The following is a 12349-nucleotide window of genomic DNA, read 5'->3' as shown; positions in this document are numbered from 1 at the left end:
AAAAGTAGAGGTTGGTGAACTGCAGGCGGGGCCATAAATTAATCAGGCACTGTGGTGAGAAGGCACCCATTTAAATCAAATCTTTTTATTTGGATTCGTGGCTGTGTTTTCAAAGATAGCTGGCTAAGTATCATTATCTGTGGCATGGATAGCAAGTCAACAACACTACGACTTGTCAGGAACACTTTGTTTAAAAATTCAGTTTAGTAATTCAGGCCAAATAGGTTTTTCCACAAGTATTTATTCAGAATTTTGGAGTCATTTTAGAAATATCCACTAAATTTCCCTTGAAGGATTATAACATATTGCCTAATGCCAACAATCCTGAAAGAATTTAATAATGTTAGGAATTATTTTTCCTTTCTTTTGTTATTTGTCATCCTGCAAAATTGAAGTTTCTAATTTGATATGTTACTAACCTATTAACTTAGGGAGGGGGAAAGGATTCAAAATATAAAAATCTTCGTTGTATCAAATAACCTCGTGGTCCAGTTCACTGTAGCAGCATGAATTTTCACATAATTTGTTGAATGCGTTTCGTAAAATGGTTGTGAAATTTATTCAATTCAAATTAAGTAGATGTAGCAGTGTAATCTTTCTCTATTAAATGTGTCACTCTCTGCAATTGTTCCTTAATATCCTTCACAACTTCAATCTAAGATTAGTAGTTTCTTACGCTGCCACAGTATCAGTAACCTTCTGAAAAATTCACTGAAGCAGAACCTTGAGATATCAGGTTTGCAAGGCCTTGATTATAGCAGGAAGTGGACTGTATAAAAGATTTTTTTCAGTTAGTGGAAATGTTTAGCTAAAGAATATGCTGGGGCTGAAAAATTGCCCAAACGATTTTTGAACTTGAGATAATTACTCTGATACAGTTTAATTACTCAAGTGTGTAAATTGTTGTGATATCTATTTTAGCATTGTAGCAATTTGTTTTTATGGCTTAAAGAAATTTTAGAGGCCATTAGATATTTTCTTGTAATAAAAAACAGGAGATCAGGTTTTACTGGTTACATAGCTGATTGAAAATAAATCACGTTCCAATTCACAATCACTTTAGCAGAATTATCAGCTTTCTTTGAAATTAATGAGTAAGCACATTCTTGCAGCATTCACATATATATAAAGCAAAGCGGAATGGTAGAAATTGTAGCTATAATTCTTCATGTTCCAGGTTCCTATTTTCAATGACTGTCAAAGGTGGGTAATAGGCGAATGCAGATTACTGTCTCACAAGGGAAGGGCAAGCTCAATTGAAGGGTGATTCAATTCACTTCCATAGACAGCTTGGGAAAAAAAGACCAGGAAATAATGAATACTCAATGTCTAGAATTTCCAGCAGCAAGCCCTGGAATTTAAAATCATTCCAGCATTCTCGTAGTGTTCCATTGAAGCAGTATTTATGCTGGATTGCTTACTGGTAATCCTGGATTTGGAGCATGGATTTAATATTTGGGTCTGAAAGCAGAGTAAGCTTTAACTTAGTCTGTTCACTCAAACAAGACTGCTTAAATATTTGCAGTGGAAATAGTGCACAGAGGCTCTTCCTGAAGTCAAGGAGAAGAACTCTCCTCACTGACAGCATTGTTCAAATTCTATTTCATATCCTTGGAGGGAGACTTGCCAAGTTGCAAATGCAAGGTCAATGATGCTTCTAATGCACTTACACTGACTGGTCACTTTTTGAGACACACTTGTACACTTGCTTGTTAATGCAAATATCTAATCAGCTAATCATGCGGCAGCAGCTCGATGTATAAAAGACTAAAACACTAATGTGATCTAAGAGGCTTTGACCATGAAATGATTGATGGTGCCAGATAGGGTGGTTTGAGTATCACAGAAACTGCTCATCTCCTGGGATTTTCACACAGAACAGTCACTAAAATGTACAGAGAATGGTGCAAAGAAAAAAAATTGAGTAACTGTCAGTTCTGTGGGTGAAATCTCCTCATTCATGTGAGAGGTCAAAGGAGAATGACCAGCCTGGTTCAAGCAGACATGAAGGTGACCGTAATGCAAATAGCCGTGTGTTACAACAGTGATGTGCAGAAGAACATCTCTGAATGCATAATGCATCAGGCATTAATGTGGATGGGCTACAGCAGCAGAAGACCACACTGGCTTCCAGTCCTGTACCTAATAAAGTAGCCACAGAGTGTAACTATTATGGTGTCACAAATAAAAACATAATAACATAACAAATAGAGGAAGAAGTAGGTGATTCAGTCCCTTGTGCATGCTCTGCCATTTAATAAGATCATGGCTGATTTTCTAACTCAGTGCCATTTTCCTCTATCCCTTGGTTCCCTTAATAAATAATAAATATATATATATATATATATATCAGTCTCCTTCTTCAATATACTCAGTGAATAAGCCTCCACAAATCTCTTGAGAGTGAATTCCAAAGTTTCACTAACCTCTGGGCGGAAAAATTTCTTCTCTTCTCAATCCTCAATGGCCGACCTCATATTTAGAAAACATGACCTCAGCCAAGAGCAGCATCACTTTCACGTTTACCTTATCAAGTCCCATAAGAATTTTGTACATTTCAAATGATTAAGGATAAAAGAGGCCATCATGATCTGTTTCAAGACTGATGCAAAGATGTTATTGATTGCCGTGATTTTCAGACATTACCAATAACAGAAGCAATAGAAAATCCTGACAACAGGGATGAATGTAGCACACAATAAAATAATATATTTATGGGTTAATAATAAAAATAAAAGAAAGAAATAATGAAAGAAGAGATAAATTTGAGACCTGTTATTTATTGAATAGTCTCTAAAGAATATTAAGGTTGCAAGTGGCAAATTGTTTGTAGTATCACGGATCTTATGAAATTGACTGCCAAGAGTACAGTTCTGGTTTTACTTGGGCTGAAGCAGAGTGGGGGATCCCAGAAGGAGTAGGGAGGTGGGAGTGGGGGTAGAAGGTTGTCCGAATGGCAGTAGGGAAAGAGCGTGAATGAAGGAAGCCTTTTTCTGGTTGGCTGCTGGTGACTAGACAACTACTTTTCTTGTTATATGCTAATGATCTGGGTGGTGGCATTGATGGCTTTGGGGTCAAGTTTGCAGATGATAGGAGTCATCAATCAGAGCATTGAGTATAGGAGTTGGGATGTAATGTTAAAATTGTACAAGGCATTGGTAAGGCCAAACTTGGAGTATTGTGTACAGTTCTGGTCACCGAATTATAGGAAAGATGTCAACAAAATAGAGAGAGTACAGAGGAGATTTACTAGAATGTTACCTGGGTTTCAGCACCTAAGTTAAAGAACAACACACACAAAATGCTGGTAGAACACAGCAGGCCAGGCAGCATCTATAGGGAGAAGCGCTGTCGACATTTCAGGCCGAGACCCTTCGTCAGGACTAACCGAAAGGAAAGATAGTAAGAGAGTTGAAAGTAGTGGGGGGAGGGGGAAATGCGAAATGATAGGAGAAGACCGGAGGGGGTGGGATGAAGCTAAGAGCTGGAAAGGTGATTGGCGAAAGTGATACAGAGCTGGAGAAGGGAAAGGATCATGGGACGGGATGCCTCAGGAGAAAGAAAGTGGGGGGGGGGGGGGGGGGGAAAGCACCAGAGGGAGATGGAGAACAGGCAAACAACTAAATATGTCAGGGATGGGGTAACACATTTTTCCCTCCCCCCTTCTGCTTTTCGCAGGGATCGCTCCCTACGCGACTCCCTTGTCCACTCGTCCCCCCCCCCATCCCTTCCCACCGATCTCCCTCCTGGCACTTATCCTTGTAAACGGAACAAGTGCTACACCTGCCCTTACACTTCCTCCCTCACCACCATTCAGGGCCCAAGACAGTCCTTCCAGGTGAGGCGACACTTCACCTGTGAGTCGGCTGGAGTGGTATACTGCGTCCGGTGCTCCTGGTGTGGCCTTTTATATATTGGTGAGACCCGACGCAGATTGGGAGACCGTTTCACTGAACACCTACGCTCTGTCTGCCAGAGAAAGCAGGATCTCCCAGTGGCCACACATATTAATTCCACGTCCCATTCCCATTCTGATATGTCTATCCATGGCCTCCTCTACTGTCAAAATGAATCCAAACTCAGGTTGGAGGAACAACACCTTATATACCGGCTGGGTAGCCTCCAACCTGATGGCATGAACATTGACTTCTCTAACTTCCGTTAATGCCCCTCCTCCCCTTCTTACCCATCCCTGACATATAGGAGGAGAGTCCAGGACCAGAGGGCACAGCCTTGAAATGAAGGATGTCACTTTAGAAGAGTGCTAAGGAGTAAGTTCTTAAGTCAGAAGGTGGTGAATCTATGGAATTCATTGCCATAGACGGCTGTGAAAGCCAAGTCAGTATTTAAAATGGAGGTTGATTGGTCCTTGATTCATAAGGGTGATAAAAGGTTATGGGGAGTGGAATTGAGCTGGATAATAAATCAACCAGGATCAAATGGCAGAGCAGATTCAATGGGCCGGCCGGCTTGCCTAATTCATCTCCTACGTCTTATGATCTTATGGGATGGCAACAAAAGTCCATGTAACTCTAACTGGTACTTAAATGCCCTCATACTAACTATACCCCAGAGGTTATTGAAATTAGTTTTGTCTCTGCCAAGGCTTACAGGGTCTGTATTATTGAAAAATCGTGAGTTGAAGAGCTCCGAGAGGGGACGCGGTGCACAGGCCCGATAGCGAAGTTTAAAAGGGGAAAGCTTCGCGGAAACTTGTCTATAACCAGAGCACCAATCGTGAGTTGGAGAGCAGGGAAGGTTCAGGCATAAAAGGAGACACTGCCTAGCGGAGCAATCATCAAAGGAGCGGTCATCGACGGAGTGGTCTGAGTCAGAGTGGTAGGGCTTTGCCTCAATCAGGCTTCGGTGAGGTAAGTGGACTTCGTTTTTTCCTTGCAGTTTTTCTGGAGGAATAGAGATCATGTCCATAGGGTTAGTACTTTGCTCTGAGTGTCAGAAGTGGGAATCCTGGGAATCTTCCAGTCTCCCAGATGGACACATCTGCACCAGGTGCACCGAGATGCAGTTCCTGAGAGACCGTGTTGGGGATCTGGAGCTGCAGCTTGATGACCTACAGCTTATTAGGGAAAGTGAGCAAGAAATAGATATGAATTACAAGGAGTTAGTCACCCCAAGGCTGCAGGAGTTAGACAAGTGGGTGACTGTCAGGGAAGGGATGGGAAGAGCTCAAATAGTAGAGAGTACCCCTCTGGCCATCCCCCTCAGTAATCGCTATCTCATTTTGGATGCTGTTGGGGGGGGGTGACCTGACAGTGAACGAACATGGTGATTGGGTCCCTGTCACTGAGCCTGGTTCTGTGGTGCAGAAGGGAGAACAGAAGATGAGAAATGCGGTAGTCATAGGGGATACAATAGTGAAGGGATCAGACAGGAGGTTATATCAGCCTGAAAGAGATACCTGCATGGTGTGCTGCCTCCCAGGTGCCACAGTACAGGGTATCTGAGATCAGGTGCAGAGTATTCTGAAGGGAGAGGGTGACCAGCCAGAAGTCTGTTGGTACCAATGCGTGGGGCCTCCATCGGTCGTGGTAGACCTGCGCCTCTGGTAGTCACTGGGAGTGGCCTCTCCAGGACGCAAGCCAGGGCAGAGTTGATGTGGAGATCCGTCTGTTGCCCATGCGGTGGGACCCCCCTCTCCATGCTGATGACAGATCCAAAGGAACAACAGAAGTCAATAGAGTTTGGTGCCAGCAGCATCGCGGGAGTTGCCGTGCCGGTGCTGGGTACAGCAGTCAGCTGCTTTCGGGACTCCGACTCCGAATTTTTCCTCGGGGTTTACTCCCAAAGCATTTCCCGTGAGTGGGTATAGCCGCAAGGCAGCGGAGGTTTGAAATCAAAGTTTTCCTTCTCCTAGATGAGCTACCATCCGTGGTTAACGAGCCCCATCTGCCCAGAGCAACCAGCAGTCTGCTTTTGCCCCTTCTCCTGTCAGTGAGAACAGCTCCGCCGGGCATAAGAACTATGCCACACGTGAAGGCCAGGAGTTGGATTTGGTTGTCAGAGGCTGTTTGAGACACACGCCATAAAGAGCATTTGTTTAGCAGTGGGAGCTCGTCCCCACCACCACCCTTCGGCTATGACTACCCTTGGAGCCAATGACGTAGGTCGAAAAAGGGAGGAGGTCCTGAAGAGAGAATTCAGGGAGTTGAGTAGGAAGCTAAAAAGCAGGACCTCCAGTGTAGTAGTCTCAGGATTGCTGCCTGTGCTGCGTGCTAAAGAGCACATGATCAGGCGTATTGATACGTGGCTCAGAGACTGGTGTCAGGGGCAGGGCTTCAGATTCCTGGATCACTGGGGCCTCTTCTGGGGGAGGTACGACCTGTACAAAAAGGATGGGTTACACCTGAACCCAAAGGGTCCAATACCCTAGCAGGCAGGTTTAATAGAGCTGTTTGGAAAGGTTTAAACTAATTTGGCAGGAGGATGGGAACCAGATTGACAGGACTGAGGAAGGGGAAAACAGAAATAAATCAAAGATAGAGTGCAACAGGAACGATTGAAAGGGCGGGCAGGAGATGAGACATAATCACAGCCAGTGGGATGAGTTACAGGGCAATAGAGGTGTGGTGCAGTTAAAACAGAAAGCAACAAACACTGGACTGAAAGTGTTATATTCGAATGCACACAGCATATGAAATAAAATGGACGATCTAGAAATTCAGCTACAGTTTGGCAAGTGCAACGTTGTGGCCATCTCTGAAACTTGACTAAAGGATGGCTGCCATTGGGAGCTGAATGTCCAAGGATATACAGCGTATCGCAAAGATCGGTTAGTAGGCAGTGTGGCCCTGTCTATAAGAAATAATATTAAATCATTAGAAAAGGATGACCAATGATCAGAACGTGTTGAGACTCTATGGTTGAGTTAAGAAATGGTAAGGGTAAAAGAACCCTAATGGCAGTTGTATACAGACCTCCAAACAGCAGCTAGGATATAGATTACAAATTACAGCAGGAGATAGAAAAGGCACGTCAGCAGGGCAATGCCATGATAATCGCTGGGGATTTTAACATGAAAGTGGATTGGGAAAACTAGGTCAGTACCGGACCTCAAGAGAGAATTTGTAGAATGTCTAAGGGATGGCTTTTTAGAACAGCTTGTTGTTGAGCCCACTAGGGGATTTGCTGTGCTGAATTGGGTGTTGTGCAATGATCCGGAGGTGATAAGAGAGCTTAAGGTTAAGGAACCTGTAGGGAACAGTCATCACAATAAAATCGAGTTCACTTTGAAAACTGAGGAGGAGGTACTAAATTCCAATGTGTCAGTATTTCAGTGGAATAAAGGAAATTACAATGGCATGAGAGGGGAATTGGTCGAGGTTGACTGGAAAGAGACACTATCAGGAAGGACAGCAGAGCAGCAATGGCTGGAGTTTCTGCGAAAAATGAGGGAAGTGCAAGACAGATTTATTCTAAATAAGAAGAAATTTTCAAATGGAAGAAGGACACTACTATAGCTGGCAAGTGAAGTCAGAGCCAAAGTAAAAGCAAAAGAGAGGGCATACAAGGAAGCCAAAGCCAGTGTAAAGATTGAGGATTGGGAAGCTTATAAAAACATGCAGAAGGAAACTAAGAAAGTCATTAGGAAGGAAAAGATGAATTATGAGAGGAAGCTAGCGACTAATATGAAAGAAGATACTAAAAGCTTTTCTTAAGTATATGAAGGGTAAAAGAGATTTGAGGGTAGATATAGGACCAATCGAAAATGATGCTAGGGATATTGTAATGAGAGATGCAGAGATGGCAGAGGAACTGAATACGTATTTTGCATCAGTCTTCACAGTGGAAGACATCTGCAGTATAACAGATATTCAAGAGTGTCAGGGAAGTGAAGAATGAGCAGTGAAAATTACAGCTGAGAAGGTGCTCAGGAAGCTTAATGGTCTGAGGGTGGATAAATCTCCTGGACCTAATGGAATGCACCCTCAGGTTCTGAAGTAAGTAGCTGGAGAGATTACAGAGGTATTAACAATAATCTTTCAAAAATCGATAGCTTCTGGTATTGTATGGATGACTGGAAAATTGCAAATGTTACCATATTATTTAAGAAGGGGGGGAGGCAGCAGAAAGGAAACTATAGACCTGTTAGCCTGACATCAGTGTTTGGAAAGCTGTTGCAATCGATTGTTAGAGATGAGATTACAGAGTACCTGGAGGCACATGACAAGATAGGCCAAAGCCAGCACGGTTAACTGAAAGGAAAATCCTGCCTGATTAACTTACTTCAATATTTTGAGGAAATTACAAGCAGGGTACACAAAGGCATCCATTAGTCTTGAGAGACCATGGATTTGTGCCTTGGAAGGTTTCCAGGCTGCAGGCCTGGGCGGGGTTGTAAGGGAGACCGGCAGTTGTCCAAGCTGCAAACCTTCCCCTCTCCATGCCAAGTGAAGGGCACTAGGACCCAAGTAGCTTGGCACCAGTGTCATCGCAGAGCAATGTGTTGTTAAGTGCCTTGCTCAAGGACACAACGCGCTGCCTCAACGTGGCTCGAACCAGTGACCTTCAGATCACTAGACCGATGCCTTATCCACTAGGCCACGTGGCAACACAAAGGAGATACAGTAGATGTGGTGTACTTGGATTTTCAGAACGCCTTTGACAAGGTGTCGCACATGAGGCTGCTTAGTAAGATAAGATCCCATGGAATTACGGGGGAATTACTAGAATGGGTGGAGCATTGGCTAATCAGCAGAAAACAGATTATGGGAATAAATGGATCCTATTCTGGCTGGCTGTTGGTTACCAGTGGAGTTCAACATGAGTCAGTGTTGAAACTGCTGCTTTTTATGATGTACATCAATGATTTTGACTGTGGGATAAATGTATTTTCAGCTAAGTTTGCTGATAATACAAAAATAGGTGGAGGAGCGGGTAGTGTTGAGGAAACAGAGAGCCTGCAGAGAGACTTAGATAGTTTAAGGGCACGGGCAAAGAAGTGGCAAATGAAATACAATGTTGGAAAGTGTATGGTCATGCACTTTGGTGGAACAAATAAATGGGTAGACTATTATTTAGATGGGGAGAGAATTCAAATGCAGAGATACAAAGGGACTTGGGAGTCCTTGTGTAGAACACCCTAAGGTTAACTTCCAGGTTGAGTTGTTGGTGAAGAAGTCATGTATGGGGCTTCCTTCAAACCATGTGGACTCACAAATGCATCACTATGTCTTTGGGGTTTAAAGTGCAGAGGTGCAAAGGGACTTGTGAGTCTTGTGTAAGATACCCTAAAGGTTAACCTCCAGGTTGAGTCAGTGATGAAGAAGGTGAATTCAATGTTGGCATTCATTTCTAGAGGTATAGAGTATAAGAGCAGGGATGTGATGTTGAGGCTCTATAAGGCACTCATGAGACCACAGTTAGAGTATCGTGTGCAGTTTTGGGCTCATTATTTTAGAAAGGATATATTGACATTGGAGAGGGTTCAGAGAAGATTCAGGAGAATGATTCCAGGAATGAAAGGGTTACCATATGAGGAACGTCTGGCAGCTCTTGGGCTGTATTCCCCGGAGTTCAGGAGAATGAAGGGGGATCTCATAGAAAATTCCAAATGCTAAAAGGCCTGAACAGATTAGATATGGCAAAGCTATTTCCCATAGTAGGGGAGTTCAGGACAAGAGGGCACAACTTTAGGATTGAAGGACGTCCATTTAGAACAGAGATGCAGAGAAATTACTTTAGATAGAAGGTGGTAAGTCTGTGGAATTTGTTGCCATGAGTGGTTGTGGAGGCCAAGTCATTGGGTGTAGTTAAGGCAGAGATAGATATGTTCTTTATTAGCCAGGGCATCAAGGGTATGGGGTGAAGGAAGGGGAGTGGGGGTGACTGGAAGATTTGGATCAACCCATGATTAAATGGCGGAGCAGACTCAATGGGCTGTATGGCCTACTTCTGCTCCTATATCTTATGGTCTTATAATTGCATCACTATTTTGCATTCGCAAAGCTTAAACTGAACAGGTGGGTACCAGTATTGATTATAACCAACATTTCAATAGCAAACTCTGCCATCTTCATCAGGGATGATGCCTGGGCATGTCAATCCCATCGCCACTGCGAATGCTGAATCCTGAAGAAACACGGGATCAGTACCATCGTCATGCCTGTAGGTTAGCTCAAATCAAAGCTTATGTGGGTCAAAGGACTCAGGACATGTGCTGTTTACAGGATTCCCTTTGAATGCAGAGCAGCACATTTTGGCCAGATGGGGCACACAGTGGAAACCTGCATCAAGGAGCACAGGTGGTGTGTCTATTTGATCTGCCCTAAGAAATCTGCAGTAGCAGAACTTTGTACTCACAATGGCCACAGGATTGACTTTGATGGCACAAAACTACTGTGCCACACCAATGGCTTTTGGAACCATCTGGTGAAAAAACTAATGAAAAATAATTTTAAGAAAGACAAAGGTATGACTCTAAGTAAGAGCTGGAATTCGATTGTAAACAAGCTGAGAGTGCGGATTGGATGAGAACTAACCAATCAAGAGGGACGGATGACAGGGATATATAGACCAGTGGACTAGACATACCTACGTATTGTCCCTGATGAAGATGGCAGAGTGTGTCATCAAAACATCAGTTAAAATCAATATCTGCTGGACGCTTGAGAAGAGTTTATTTGTCATATACGCTGGGAAAGCACCAGATTCATTTTTAAGCTGAAGAACTAATAAAAAGGCATTACATTAAAGATTTAAAGATAAATATTTGCTTTATTTGTCACATGCACTTTGAAAAGTCGACACCTACAGTGAAATGCATTGTTTTACATCAACAACCAACACAGTCCAAGGATTATGCTGGGGGCAGCCCCCAAGTGTCGACACATTTCCGGCTCCAACATTGCATGCCCATAACCTACTCAGGCTACGTTCACACTAGACCATATAATTTTGAAAACGCCAGTTTCGCATAAAAACGATAGACGTCCACACCAAGCATTTTTAAAAATATCTCTGTCCACATTAAAACAAATATTTTGGCGAATCTCCTCCTACTGCGCATGTGCAGGACACATCTACTGAAAACAAGTGACATGTTTGGTGTCGAATCTTGGCGTGAAAGACTTGTTGCGTTTTTGTTCAGTTACAGACTAGAAAAACTTAAACGACGGACAGCTGTTGGCTCTCGTGCGGGAGGACTTAAAACTAAAAAAAAAACAAATACTGGAGCGTATGGAGGCAACCGACAGGGAGTTCACGGACAGTATGACTGCGCTGATGACGAACATTGAAAATCTGACAAACTCTGTTGCATTAATAAAGCCCCTTGTTTAATGTATAAAACATGTCTGCATCAGTGTTATCTTGTATTTCCATACAATGTTACATTAGGCTGTTATACATCTATTGTCAGAGAAGTACTTGCATAAATAGGTAAACCACCTTCATACGAGCAAGGACAGAAAACAGGGCAAGGTGAGTAGACTAATTTATTCAGTAAGTTATGGGTCAAAGTATTTGGTGAGTACATTTCTAACTCTTCTGGCTTCAATCTTGTTGCCGTCTGTTCTGAAGTTGTTAGGTTGCGTTGAAGAAAACAATGAAATGCCGTGTTGCTGCCGTCACCATCTGTTCCGGCACGTCATGACATCATTTTTAGATTTCTCCGGTTACCCCGTCCACACTGCTCCGGCCAATCCGGCGTTTTCAAAATTACACACTCTGGAGGGCGTTTCTGAAAATCTCTGTTTTTGGGAGACGAAAATGCGGTTTTAGTGTGTAATTAGTGTGGACGGAGGGTAAAAACGAAGAGAAAAAGCTTCGGTTACGGAATTATCCGGGGTAGTGTGGATGTAGCCTCACTCTAACTCTAACCATGCAGCTTTGGAATATGGGAGGCAACTGTGTCACCAGGAGGAAAAGTGGTCAAGGGGAGAATGTACAATTTTCTTATAGACAGCAGTGGGAATTGAACCCCAATTGATGACCACTAACACTGTAAAGCATTGTGCTACTATACTGCCCTGTTAAAACTACAAGCTTTATGATCTTAGTGATCCTGAAATAGTGTAACCAAATAAATAATGAAGTAATTTAGACCAATTGAATTCCAAACAGTACCTAAAATATCTGTGAACACTGAAGAGAAATTTCACTGTTTTTGAATCTATCAAAAGGAATTTTGGAATAGAAGAGGGTGCTGGTAAACAACAATGACGTTTTGTATGCCAGATGTGAACCAGAGGCTACATAAATTAGAGGATGGATATAGGGGAAAATGTGTTCAGAAAATTTGGAATATTATGTTTTACTGTATGTGGTTTCTTACGGTTGTTTAGGGTGATAGTAAGGATAAGCTACCACAACCAATTAAATGTTCCCAATG

Source organism: Hemitrygon akajei, chromosome 1 (assembly GCF_048418815.1).
Source record: "Hemitrygon akajei chromosome 1, sHemAka1.3, whole genome shotgun sequence".
In the NCBI taxonomy this organism is placed as follows: domain Eukaryota; kingdom Metazoa; phylum Chordata; class Chondrichthyes; order Myliobatiformes; family Dasyatidae; genus Hemitrygon; species Hemitrygon akajei.
The sequence above is the reverse complement of the archived record's forward strand: the minus strand, read 5'-3'. Positions refer to the sequence as shown.